Raw genomic sequence first — 14409 nt, 5'->3', positions numbered from 1 at the left:
CTAGCAACCTTAGGTACAAAAAGTGAGAACAGAAATTTCTTCTCTGTTAATGAAGTTGCTACTTTTTAGGAAGAGTGAGGTAGTAGTAACAGGATAGATTATGAGGTTTGGGGGATGAGTGTGTGGTGATGTGGTGCATGGAAACATAACCTACATAAATGCTTTATCAGTGCTGTGCCTGCCTGCTTGTGAGGGTGCTGTCACTGTAAGGCCTGTCTCTTAACATTTGTCCTAGTGTTTCCTTCAAGACAGTGAGGTCATAGCATGGTATCCAGTGTTGAGAATTAAATCTTATAGACAATGAGTTTGAATTTAGACATCACTATAGTTAAATTTATGCATCCAAAAACCAAAATGCAAGATCAATTTTTTTTTTTTACTTTGTACGACACTGTCAGTTTGAGGTCTCTGTTGCTCAAGAGTGGTATGAGCTAGATCAATAGTCATTCATTTGTACTTAGCTGCAGAGTTGCTTCTCATCTCACTTTCCTTTTCAGAGAAACAGTGTGACTGCTGAAGTCTCCAGAGGCTGTACCAGTTGCTAGCATGACCACTGAAAGAAAGGGAATACAAAAGCTCTTTATTCTTGAACTCATGTTCCGTAGTTTGATTTAGTAGAAGTTTGGCTCCAAAAGTGGGATTCAACTGTGCAGTTGCAAAGGTGTGGAAGCCAAGGTTTTGACAATGGCATTAGGAATCTACTAAAATGTTTGAGAGGACATGGTGCAGGATCTTAATGCATCAAGTGGTTTATTGGTGCAATGAATTTAATCCTTTTAGCCTTTATACATAAAGTACAAAGCTTGACAAGATTATTAGTAAAGTATTAATGAAATCCACCAAACTGTGCATATGTCTAAAAAGTATTAATGAAATCCACCAAACTGTGCATATGTCTAAAAAGTATTAATGAAATCCACCAAACTGTGCATATGTCTAAAAAGTATTAATGAAATCCACCAAACAGTGAAGTTCATTTTTTTAAGTTATCAGAAAGATAGCGCTGTGAAAAAGACAGTTAAATGGACAATCACAAACAAAATTAAAGGCCCTATTAGCTCAGAGACATTTTATTTAATTCTATGTAGCAGCTTTTTGACCATCACTTCCTAAATAAGTAAATCTAGCCTGTCAAGTGGGATGATAAAAAGAGATGGATGCTAGATCTAGTCGTTTTAATTACCTGGATTTGTTCCATTAATATGCGGTTGCCAGGATATTGTTGCCTAAGTTATATAGAACACAAATGCATATGCTATATTCTTGCTTGTAAAGTGTATAAGGATGACAACATTTTTGCAAAGGTTTCCCATCTGAGCATTTCTCATGCAGTTCAAAAATACTGTTTAACTGTCATATCTATATACTTGAAGCTTCACATTATCTCTGCTTCTTAACGTGAACAGGAAGTTATTCTGTATGTGAAGAATCCATCCTAGATGAAAGAAATGAGAGACCTCAGCAAGGTAAGAAATTAAATTTGAGACTGATATTTTAATTTCATTTCTGGTTTTATACTTGTATAAATCAACATATTCAGATCATGAACTGAGCATACTGCTCCACCAAATCTCAATTTTATAGACTAATACAGGATTATCCAAGGCCTAAATTGCAGTAGGATAATTCAGTCTGCTTCTTTAGATGACTTGCCTTGCAGGAATTTATGAAACTGTGGCCCCTGTGCACTGTAGGCTGGAGTGTGACATACCAGTACTAAGGCTGCACAGATGAGCTAGCTTAAATACTTGCCCAGCAACGGCAGCACAAAGCTAATTAAGTTATCGCGATGCTCAGACTGTCTTCAACATCTCACTTACAGTTGGCTTAGCTATATCTGGCCTAGAGCATTAAGATTGTACAGGTGCAGAAGATGACTTCTTTTTTTTTTAAGGTAAACTAATGACATTTTTGTTCACGGGGTAAAAAATAAAGTTACTCCTGCAGGACAAATATGCAGTTATCCCATTGTAGATAAGACAGCATGTGTGTTCAAAAGCTATTAGGCATTAAGAAGAATGTCTTTAGCTCATTTCTTCCTTCCCTTTTTTTAAATTTGCATATTTGCAATATATAGATTATTCAAATGTAAAGCATGTGTGGTTTTCTTTAATCTTCTATGAATTATTTTAAAAAGAAACCATAAAATGTATTTCCAGGGTAGAAAATGCTGAACTGTTTTTCAGCAGTTTGGTTTAGAGGCTACATATTTGGATCAGACTTGACTAATTTTTAGATTTTTCCTCTTCTGGTTAATAATTAATTCTCATGTTGCTGAAAAGGTTTTAGTTTCTTTTTTACTGATGAAACATTTAAAGAAAGAAAAACATCCCATAATCCTGTTTTGAAAATATGTTGACTTGTGGTCAGGATTTCTAATAACTTCAGGTCCTTTCCTGGGAGCCATGTCTGCTTAACATTCCTTTGCAATACTGCATCTTTACTCTCCCATGCATATGCAAGCAACCCTTCTTTCCCCATTCCTTGTTCTTGTTCCTTGAAAGAGTTAAATTCTTCTAACAGTCAGAAGAATTGTCCTAAAGTTCCTGTGCCTTGGCTAAGAAATAACATCGTATTAGCATAAGGCTTTTCTTATGGTCAGATTAAAAGATTTTATTTTCTAAAAAATAATATTATTTTAACAAAATTATGACATTAAAGAGGTAATTTTATAGTTAATGTGCTTGACACATGCTTGTATGTTTAAGTATGTATTTTAGCAGCACCAAATATTATTTCATGCAGTATCTAGAAGACAGAGGTGTTTTGTTTTGGAGGCTTTCTGTGGATGTTGCTTTCTGTTGGTGAGGGATTTCAGCTTCCTATAGAAAGCCTGGGATTTCAAAGTGATGTCAGGGGACTGTATAGTTTGCTGGATCTTTGGCACACCAAAAAGTAACGGTCCAAGCCTGAAGTTGCATGAAGAGCAAAGAGGAATCTTTAAATCTGGACTAGAGATAGTGTCAAGAAGCAGGCCATCTTCAAAAGAGAACAGGGTGGCAGGCAATAGCAGAATGAAGCCTTCTAAGTTAATGCCAGTGATCAGAAAATGTGCTTGATGATTATAAAGCATCAGGAAAAAGTAATTTATAATAGGCATCAACAATTTATCTTCAGTTTTACAGCATGTCACATGGATTCACCTTTGATCTATGGAAGTCTTGTCCCATCCAGTGTGTGGGTCAGCACAAAGACTGACAAATCCACTGGCAGAAAATCTTTTATGAAAAGTGCTGTGGGAACTAAGGCCTGGGGAAGAAGATGGAAGTGAAATTTTTACTAGGCAAATAAGAATGTTACTAAATGTAGCAGAGAAAATTAAATGTAAAAAGTAATTAAAGGAAGAGGTGGAAGAAGAGGGGAATTAGCTTCAAAACCATGAAAATTTATTAAAAAAAAAACGCATCCCAAAACCAAACTCCTCGTTACTTTGGACTTTGGGGAGAAACTATCCAACCTTATTTAAAATAATCTTAAACTCAAAAATAAAATGGAAATGTAAAAATATATGCAAATTTTACTATTGGCCATAGGGAGGGATTGCCATTCTCCTGCTGCAAACACACACAAGCTTTGCATTCTCTGAAATTATTGCTTGACAGCTCTGATCCTTTATATATTTCAGTCTTTCCAATCTTGTTCTTTCTTATCTTTCTTTTTTCCCCCCACATCTACAGTACTCTACATGCAGGTTAATTTTTCCTGTGTATTTGTGCACATATGTATATCAGTATTTCACGTTTCTGTCTCTGCAAGTTGTAAATGGGTAGTTTTTTCCTGCCTCATCTTGGCCTCTCTCCACCAGGACTGGGACATCCGTGCGCTGGAGGGTGTTTTGTCATTCTCAGTAGCAGCAAGATGGGATGAGGTTTTTCATAAAACCACTTTACTGGATGGATAATGAAGAAATGGCAACTATTCTTGTAGCTATCTTCTGCCATACAGACAGCATGGGCAACAGCTTCCAGTTTCCTGAGTGGCTCTAATTAAATTTTGCTGGGGAAGATTTTATGCACCCACTTTTTAAGAAGCTGTTTAGCAAAAAAATCTTTTTTTAAAAAAATACCCGGATTACCACATCTTTCTTAATTTATAAGAACGGTATCAATGACAAAATGTTAGAATACTTTCTCTTATGAACACAGCCTGTGAAATCTAGTGGATTATAGGTAGATCTTGCTAAACAGAGGGACAGAACATGAAAGATATAAGTAAATTATTACAGTTGATTTCTCTGCAGGTGAATGGAGACCCAGTCACCTGTTACATAACAAAATTTACCTGTCACAACATGTTACCAAATTGTACAAGAAAATTAAAGCATATGCAAAAGGCAAGGCAACATTACCATACTAAAAAGGGACATGGGGTGGTATCTGATAACCAGACCTGCTATAGAAGAATTATATTTTGTCCAAAGGCATCTTTAGTCTTCTGACCTAAGTGCTTAAAAAGTGGATACTAAAGTTTCAAGTAACTGTTAAGTCACTCTTTGAAGAGAAATAATCCTAAACTTTATTTGAGGAAATCCTGGAACTTTTCAAATAGCACTTAGATTTTATGAAATTTTCTTCTGTTTACATGGTACTTATCAGAAAAGTGGATAATTTTGGTTTTCTGTAGTACAAACACAGTTTTGTTTTAATCATGCTGAAACTTATATCTTTTTTCATTCTTGGAAAACCTGAGAAATAAAATGGAATTCACTGCATGTTTTGGCAAACAGTAGATGAGGTGCCTCATGACTTATTGCTTGTAAGGCTGTAAACTTATCATCTGCTCTCAAATTGTGCCACAAATGTGGTCATACTCTTCTTGTTCAGGCTTTTCTTAGACTTCTGTACTGAGCCCGCAGGGAGGGATTGCATGCAGTAAGCTTCCAAGGATCTTGGTATGCACTGACATGTTTTCCTCCTTTGGCTCTGGCATCTTTCCTCTGCTGCTTCTTCACAGTAGTAGAAGTCTAAATCCCAGCTGTTTTGGAAACATCCTGAATGCTTGGTTTTCTGTCTTGTTTGTCTCTGAGGTTAAGTAATTGACTAACAGATTCCTCACATCACTCTATAGTACTCTACAGTTCAACTCTTCCAAAAATGATAGAAGTAATACAAGAAACAATACTTCTGTGGGAGTCCTAAAAAACATGATGCTTTATTTAATGGCATGAAAGATACCCAATTTCAATGAAAATAAATACATCTTCCTTTGCTTCTCTCTCTCATCTGCCTGAAAGTCTTCTCTTACCTGCCTGAAATGGTCTGGGGGATGAAAGGTGTCCAGGATTTCTGTTGTCATTGTCTTCTAAACCATGAAGTTTGTCCAACTCAGCACATTTTATCCTGAACTAGGTTTTTGCTACTTACCTGTCCTGTTCTGTTTCTTACTGTCTTTCCTTTTCCCAGCTTTGTGAAGATTATGCTAGTGTTGTCTTTGTTTCTGTGGACTTAGGGCATGACTTCTTCACAAGAAACTCCTCCTTGTTTAAGGAAGGGCGACTCCCAAACCCCATCCTGGAGAAGGATAAAAGTAGTAGCTCTTTCTAACTCTGGCCAGTATCCTTAAAATCCTACTTTTTTGGTCAGAGCATTGGAGAAATTTCAGCCTTTTCCATTGTTCCTAGCTTGATGAATATATGCTCTACTAGCAGAAATAAACTTGTTCTATGGATACAGCAATTTTCATAGTGACAATATTGTATGATCTATTATTTGTCATTGATACATATAATAGTTCCCCAAACCACTGCATATGTTACATTGGTTCTACTTAATTTGCCTGTGTACATATGGACTGTGGTAAAAATAAGAATTTCTAAACAGCCTTTTTTGGTTGTCATTAATTTATTACCTGTTTTCAACAATTAGACATCACTCCAGTTGGGTTCCTATGGGGAAAAGGGCTTATTTCCACAAACCAAAGGAATGTTAATATAATCTTATATGTAAATTTCAAATCACCAAGGGGGTGTGTGTGTGACTTTTTCATGCTTTTGTTGCTCCCTCCTGATGTCAGGTGGTTTAACATCCACTTGAATAAACATCTGTTTTGTTGCCTCTTCTATTTGGTGGTGAGCTGCTTTCTTTCTGCAAGTACTGGCAGGCTTTGTATATGTGGTTTAAAAAAAAAAGTATAGGAGGGATAGTTCGGTCATCTAGTGATAGCATGGATTATAAGTGATAGAAATTATTAGTTATGGTCACTCCACTCAGTTTAAACTGGCTGCCAAATTTGGATTTGGGAGGAATTTTCTCCAGAGTGTACAGATAAGAACTTGTTGTTTAGTAGTTGTACTTAAGTTTTATTGTTTTGATGGGGAAAAAGTGGCTAGGTATGTTTACTGTTTTTGTTTGTTTTGGTGGTTGTTGTAGTTGCTTTTCCCTTCCCTTCTAAATCTAGGATGACATTGAGTAACTGCAGAAAAGCAGAGCCCATGTAGAGGCTGAATTCCAGCCCCACATATTTCTTTGTTATCTGTATAATCGAGTTGTAAATGGGTATTTTGGTTTTCATTTCAGAACAAAAAAAGATTTTTTTTTTTTGTTCTATATTTGAATGAATACGTATGAAATTCCAGCTGAAGGATACATTAGATAGAGCTAGGTACAGATATATAAATAGAGTCTAAAACTACACTGGACTTCTGTAGAAGATTCAGTGACCATAACTAATAATTTTGTAAAATTGCATGGTATTTGTACATGCTGTTTAAGATTTCATTTCTTCTTTTTTTAAGACGGCAAGCTGATCATATGAGATTTTACGTCTTAACTTTTTATATGTAAAATTGCCTGATATCAAATAATCGTGCAAGTTCTCTTCTGTAGCTGAAATAACTTGTCTGTACCTCACTGTTCTAGCAACTGAATGACTCCCAGTTCATGTTGTTCTTTCTCCATTGTTTGCTTTTTACTGAGGGTTTTCAGAGCTTTATTTCAGTTTGATGTAAACTCAGTCACTATAAGAAACTGGGTGTGAATGAGAAATCTGAGTTAAAGGATTTTTTTTATATATATTTTGGGTGATAAAATTGTGTCAAAATAGAAATATCTTTGAATTTATTGGGGAAAAAGATTCTTCCTGGATACAGCATTGTATTTTTCTTCTGCAAAGTAGAACAACAATAGCTTTGTAAACAAATATCAATATACATTTTGCCATGATCAGACTTTGAGGAGTTAAGAAAATAAAAGAATTTAGGATAGATTCAAGAATACAAGGACTAGCAGCTATTTGAGACTAAAACCTGAAAAGAAACAAGTCTAAGAAATGTGAGTGTAAAGAACATGTTTTCAGAAAGTATTATCCAACTGTGTGTTTCTCCAAAGAGGGATCAAATACTAGAGTGAACAAACAGCACTTTGAAGGCTGTACATTCATGTGCTTGTTCAGCATGCTTTTTGTTTAGTCATCTGGACTAAGCTTTGCCTCGCAGTTCAGGTCTATAAAAAGCAGCTGTCCTTATAGTCAAAAAGGTAGACAGGTAAAACGTGATATTTATCATGCTTTTCTTCACCCAAGCCCTGTTGGGGGGGGGGCTGCGGCCGGGGGAGGAGGGTAGAGATTTTTTGCCTAATACCCTTGACTTAATTGTCTCTTGTTCTTCTCAAATGATAATTGCTTCCTGTCAAAACTTCAACTGCATGGTTTTCCGAGAGGACTAAGATTTCAAAAGAAGGAACTGTTAACTTTTAGTGGATATTTTTAACAAAAAATTAGCAGGTTATATTTACCTCTGTGCATTAGTTATTTTCCCTGGCTTTTTTCAGTAAGGAATTAGGTTTTGTGTTTGAGAATCAGGTAAACAAAAGGTTTGGGGACTTTCTTTATTTTTGTTTTTCTAGTTTATGATTTACTACCTCTTCTCACCAATCCATTTGAAAATATTAAAGGATATTATACTTTCTTTATGGGCTACTACACTGAATTTTTTAAAGTGACTTTTATAGAAGAGCATATTTTTAGGCAAATTCCTTTGGTCTCTGGTACTTCATGCTTGTTACTGAGTGTAAAAAGTATTTTACATACATTTTTAAAGACATAGCTGTCCATATAAGTAATCATATGCAAAGTGCAGTCTGTAGCTGCATAAATCTAGATTGTATTGTTTGAGTATTTTAATGACATTAATTTAAAAAAAAAACCAAACTAAAACCAAAAATGATTATGATACCAAGAAAGTGTCATCATACTGTTAAAGCAATTTTAAAATCCTGCAGTTCAGAAAATTTCAGTTTGTAGCATAACTAGTATCTGGCATAACTGATTCTGGTGTGAAAGACCACATGTGGGTTCTGAGGATGAGGACAAGAATGAGGGTTACTTTATTGAATTTGACTGAGAAATCAAGCAAGAAAAATATTTTTCTGGTGTCTTGAGCAAGTTCCTTTATCCCTCACAGGTGAATACCTTTAAGTATTAATAAAACTGTTCAAAAGAAATATAGGTTTCAATGCACAAAGAGGGATGAAAATTGTCAGGTAGAGTATTTTCCTTGAGGAAATAACTATTACAAACTCTGTATTGTTTCAAAAGACAAATGTCATCTTACCTTCCTCCCCCCATTTCTAAGTTATGTCAGGTAAGTGAAGGTGTAAGTATATTTGCAGTACCTGGAGCAACCGCTCAGAGAAGGGTAAATTTGTATTTAAATGTCAGGCTGCCTGGAATGCTCTAATTCTATAGCTATATAATTTGTCTGTCTCAATATCGTACAACTCAGCACTTTTGCTGTGGAATTGGCTACTTTACAACTGATACCCCTCCTTAGTTTATTTCTCTGCCTACAGCAGCCTTTTATTCTCCAGCTCTTCCCACAAAAAACATGTAATTGAACTGTATTGTATAGTAGCCAGGCTTCAAGAGGGAAGCGAAACCAGAAATGCTTTGCAGCTCACAGTCAGGGAGGAAGGGGAGTCATCAGCTTCAACTGACAAGTTGCTTTTGAGAGTGATGCAGGCACCTAGGACAGGTACAAAGCTTTTCTGGAAACTAGACAACACCTAGAACATGTAAAGCCATGTGTGATCAACTCAAGAAACAGTGGGAGCATTTCCAGGGAAAAGAAATGCTGATAGTAATTTTTCCTAAATGAAGCAATCCTCTGCAAATACAACTAATGCTGTCAGTCAAGAGGGAATGTTGAAGCAATACTGAATAGTTTTCTTCTTTCCCCTGATAAAAGCTTGTTCTAGGGAAAACATTAATCTGTCAAAGCCTATGCCACCATCATCTCCATCACTGTGTGGAGGATTGGAGCATGTTTTTGTCCATGCTGCGTTTACATTCCCTGTAGCGCACTGTTTAGGGATGTGAGCACAGGCTTGTGTTTGAATGCCATTCAGGGAGGAAGAAGGGGGCTTTGGATGCCAAGCTGCTGCCAGCTGTTCTTATCCTTCTGGTAAAAGCCCAGGTATTCTGATGATCATCTGTGGGATAGGAGGTAAAAAGTGGAGTGGCTTTAAACCTGCCCTGTTTAATAGGAGATCCTGTTTGATCTCCTATAAAAATAGAAAAGCCATTTCCACTGTTCCAACCCTGCTGGAGGGAGAAGCAGGTAATGTGAGCTGGCTGCCTGGGACCTGCAGGAGTACTGGTGCACCTATTAATATTGGTACCTTATGCTACAACATTCACTTCAAAGCGTGGTACTATGACACTCCCAGATACAACACCCATCTTTAATTTATATACATGGGTGCACTTGTTGGCACAGTTGTATATTGTACTGGTAAATGCTTTTCTTACTAAAATCCACTATAATGGCAGCATCAGAGTATAAAATGGTTGGACTCAAGGCTAATTAATACACTTAATACTTAGTTAAACTCTCTCAGTTCCAGGATCATCATATCTCATCAAAGTTACTGGATTCTCACATATCCCCTGTTATTTATATGTTCCCTATCTTCAGGTAGGTATCTCTAAATAATACTGGAGTTGTTTCAGTTTTGTCTTGGATTTGTTGCGATTTGGATTTTTTTCCTATTATGGCATAGTAGGTAAAAGAAAGGTCTGGAGCAGTTGTGGGTGGAGACTGTTTGTTTTAAATAAAACAAACACTATCTCAAAAAGCACAATCACTTGCTCTGGTGATTAAAGTACAACACTGGTGAATGTTTCATTGCCTTATTGCAGTATGAGATGATCCAACTAAATATGCACTTTCTAATAAAAGCATGTCAGTCTCTTGTTTTGTGAAAGTTCAGTATACCATAAGGTGACTGGGTTTTGGGTTTGGTGTGTTTGGGTTTTTTTGTTTTTTATATATATTTAAATATGGGTTGGGGTATCTGCTTATCAGATTTTGGTGGTGTTTTCTTTATACAAGACTCCTGTTAGAGGCATAACATTTCTTTTAAAGAACAGATAAAGATTTATTTTTTTCATAATTCTGTATATCATTAATATGCCTATGAAAAATAGAAGATTTTGCTTATAACTAAACAAACAAAAAAAAGCCCTGATTTTGCTTGTGGTTTTGAACAGAAACACTTGTGTCTTTTAAAACCAGGACATTCACCTTGAAGAGAATCCTAGGAAGAGAACATACAGAAAAACAGGTCACCTGGTTACCCATTAGGAAACACCTATCAGGAAATTATGATAATTTCCTATCAGGAAATTATGATCAGACTGAAGTATAGGAGAAAATGCAGAGATGGGTATTAGGTTTTAGAAATGAGGTGAAAAAGATACAATCTAGATCAAAGGGAAGGATGAAAAGGGGGGTGTGTGGAAAAGATCAGGCAGAGAAAAGATATTTTACAGTCTCATGATAATACAGGTATGACTTTGCAACATGTCATAAACTGTGATTTAGGCAGTTCTGAAGGCATGTCAGAAATGCAGTGTGCTTTAAGGGTGATCTGGCAAAAATTCTCACTGGAAATGCATCCTTTTCAAACTGGCAAAGAATGATGCACCAGTCCTACAGCTACTTCTATGTGAAGCTAGGAAAATGTAGAATAAATAATTGTTAATCGCAGCTTTCTCCTTGCAATGCTTCTTTGAGGCAGACAAACATTTAGCTATGTACATATACATATGATGATGCTGAATGTGCACAATCAATTAATTACATTCTGAAACTGCCAAACTCTTAGCATGTACTTAGTAGAAATGTGTTATCTGAGATTTACAAAAAAAAAAAATTATTTGGATAATTCCAAAGGGACAAGCAAAAGTCGTGGTTGCATCCACAGATTGAATCCCCTTCCTGCAAAACACCAAGTAACTTTAAAATTTTCAAAAAAATGTTCTTACATATATTCAGCATATGTAATAAATATTACCTTATTTTTGGGAAACAGTTGAACCATGCTAGCTGAAAATCAGTGTTTTGAAGTCAATCACTTTAACACAAATGGTCCAAATTTTATCATATCTCAAATAACTGAAACTGCAAAACTGCAGTGTTACAATAGAAAGTGACAGACAATCTTATCTACAAACATTCTATTGGTACTCTTCTGGTTGGTCTTTTTAAAGTGCACTACATTAAACTTCTCTAAGGAAAAGTACAAACACACGAACCATCTAATGAACCCTGCAACAGCCTGGCAGCAGCAGTCATCCTATCAAAAAAATGTGAGTTAACAAAGCTTTTCTCTAAAATTCTACTGGTAGAGGTGGAATAAGTTTTTTCTATACTTCGTTTGTTTTGTTTTGTTTTTTGTTTTTTCACAAGCTGCTTGGAAATTTTAGAATAAATGACAAAGAGTAAAATTTCAGCATGGAAAACAAGTATTAACCACAATCAGTCTCTAGTCAAGGTTTGTACTTATTTTTACTTTCTACTATAGGAATTTATTGTGTCCCTGATAAAAGCTTCCCACATTACTTCCTGATGAGTATATTTTTACCATGTGGTAAATGCACTATTCACCCTGCAACTAATTCTTAAAACCTAGGGCTGTTAATTGAGGCTGCAAGCATTCTGGATCAATATAAGTAGGATATATGCTGATATGAAGTTTCACATGTGATCAAGAATTACTAATTAGGATTAATTCAGCAAGGGAATACCAGCCTAAAGCCTAAAAAATGTCTGTCTTGTATCCTTTTTCTAAGAAAAGAAAGAGAATAGTCATGCTTTTCTTTCTATGGATTACAGTACCTTCTCGCAATACTTTAATTTCCTTTTACTTGGATTGGAATATGATAGGAGGTCCAAACTTCAATATACTGAATTCAGGAAGAAGTATAACTTCACTATTTTGGCCTAGGTCAGTGTGCAGTACTAGTCTCCTTCACTTGTACTTTAAAGTACATGGTATGCTATTATGTGTATGTATATCCATGTGAAAGGAAAAGTCTGTCATACTTCAACATTTTTTTTCTCCTAATTCACTTCTGCCTAACTCTCAGACAAGGTAAGATGGAGCTTAGTCATAGTGAGTGTTAAACTCCTGAGGTTTCTAAAAAGATCTCCAGAAAAGTAATTGTAAAACTTCATCCTGCTATTGTAGATGTCTTTTCAAAACCACTTCCCCACCCCCTCCCAAACCCCAAAATTAAAATAGAAAATGAACTCTGATGCGAAGTGTTCTCTGTGGATAATTACTTACCCAGTGGCCGTAACTGTGTCAAGTCTTTTGAAGTATTTTCTTTGACTGAAAAACTCGTCCTTCCCTGCTCCGCCCCCCCAAATATCAACAGTGTGAGTGCAGTTTTTCCTTTTGGATCATCTTCCCAAAACATTTTTCCATAGAGCACAAGGCAATCATTTAACAATGTAGTAAACACATTACTTGTACACATGCTAAGGTTTCAATTACTATTAGCGGAAGTTAAAGTGGAACCTCAGAAAACAGTTTATTAGACCAAGTGAAATGCATCGATGACTTTGGAAGACTGTGTGTGCTAAAAAGTATTCAATATATTTAGCTTCTTTGTAGTCTAGATTTTAATGGCATGGAGACAGAATAACTTCTTGCCCACAAAGGTTTAGATTGCTGCTACTGTTTTGCTTCCCCTGTAAACTATTATAAACTTATGAATATGGTACTTTTATTGGAACTTCACTTTTAAAACAACTTTCTTAAAGGGAGGGGGAAAAATAACATGAGATGAAAATGGGAAATGGAAATATAATGGTTTCTGTAAATGCTTTTTGTGACATTTGTCCAGAACAACTTGGCTATTTAACCTGTGTTTGTCAGTTTGGATTATTTTATTGATTATCTGTCATTGAATGGTAGTAAACCAATTGACATTTTGTTTCTTGGAATTTGTCTGTTTCTCATATAAAGATTATTAGCTGGCTATTTTGAGACTGAGAAAAATGTTAGCTTTATAAATAAAAAGACTTGTTATGTCCTAATTAGTAGGGGTTTTTTGCAAGCACTTTTCTCTACGGTCTCAAATCTTTCCATATAACATGCACGAGTTTACAGGATCATCTGTATGACCTCAAAGCAAACTTTATTTACATTGTTGTCAATATAAATGTTTTCTTTAAGATGACTCGGCTCTAGCATATGTCTGCTTATTTTGTTCTGCAGGCTCGTATTTTATTCTGCAATTGCATATTCTTTAACATTTCTGATTCATGTGAAGTGCATCTCTTTTGCTGTAGGAAGTTGGAAGCAAAACACTTGCCTTTCTTAAGGCCTACCTAGAGAAGTTGCTGCATACACAATATTAAAAGTATCATAAAGTTTTGTTACATTTTGCATAATCTAGCATAGCTGCTCAGCTGACTGGCAGAGTGACTATTGACTAATACAGTTCTGTTGAACCAACATATATTTTAGTTCCAGTATTCTAGATTCCACTTAGGATTTAATATTCAGCAGAATGAGTGAGTCCCAGATGTGGAAAGTTTATTGCATGTTTTGCCTTTCACATTTTTTTGTAATGGGTTTACTTATCAGACCTGTTCTTGGTTTGGGGTTTTGGGTTTGTTTTTTTCCCCTCCTGTCTGGATGAAGCTGGCAGATAAGATTGCCTCACAGTGTTAGAGTTGCATATGTAAATGACATCTGCAGAATGGATGCCAGCATGTGTGACATGATGACTTTTTGGTGTGTACTATAGTGGTAGCAACATACAAGCCAGAAAACCCACAGACAGCACAAATCTGATGCCAGATTAAATATTTAAATTAGCAAAAAATTCTGTGCAAGAAAACAACAGCACACACGAAATCTTGGGCATAAACTCGAGACTCAGTTCACTAGTTTTTACATATAGTTGAGGAGAAATAAGAGGATGAGGGTGACTAATAAAATTGCTTCAATAAACAAAGCTGTCAGTGTTCATTGGCATTTGTGAGGTGGACCTGAGATTGACAGAAATGCATTCTAGATGTGGTAGGACTTAAGTCTTAACTGATAAAAATACTTTTGGGATGTTTTTAAAATGAAATACAAAAAATCTTGTCATAGAACTCCAGTTTTAGATGCAAAT

Source organism: Phalacrocorax aristotelis, chromosome 5, assembly GCF_949628215.1.
Source record: "Phalacrocorax aristotelis chromosome 5, bGulAri2.1, whole genome shotgun sequence".
NCBI lineage: Eukaryota > Metazoa > Chordata > Aves > Suliformes > Phalacrocoracidae > Phalacrocorax > Phalacrocorax aristotelis.
Note: the sequence above shows the minus strand (reverse complement) of the source record.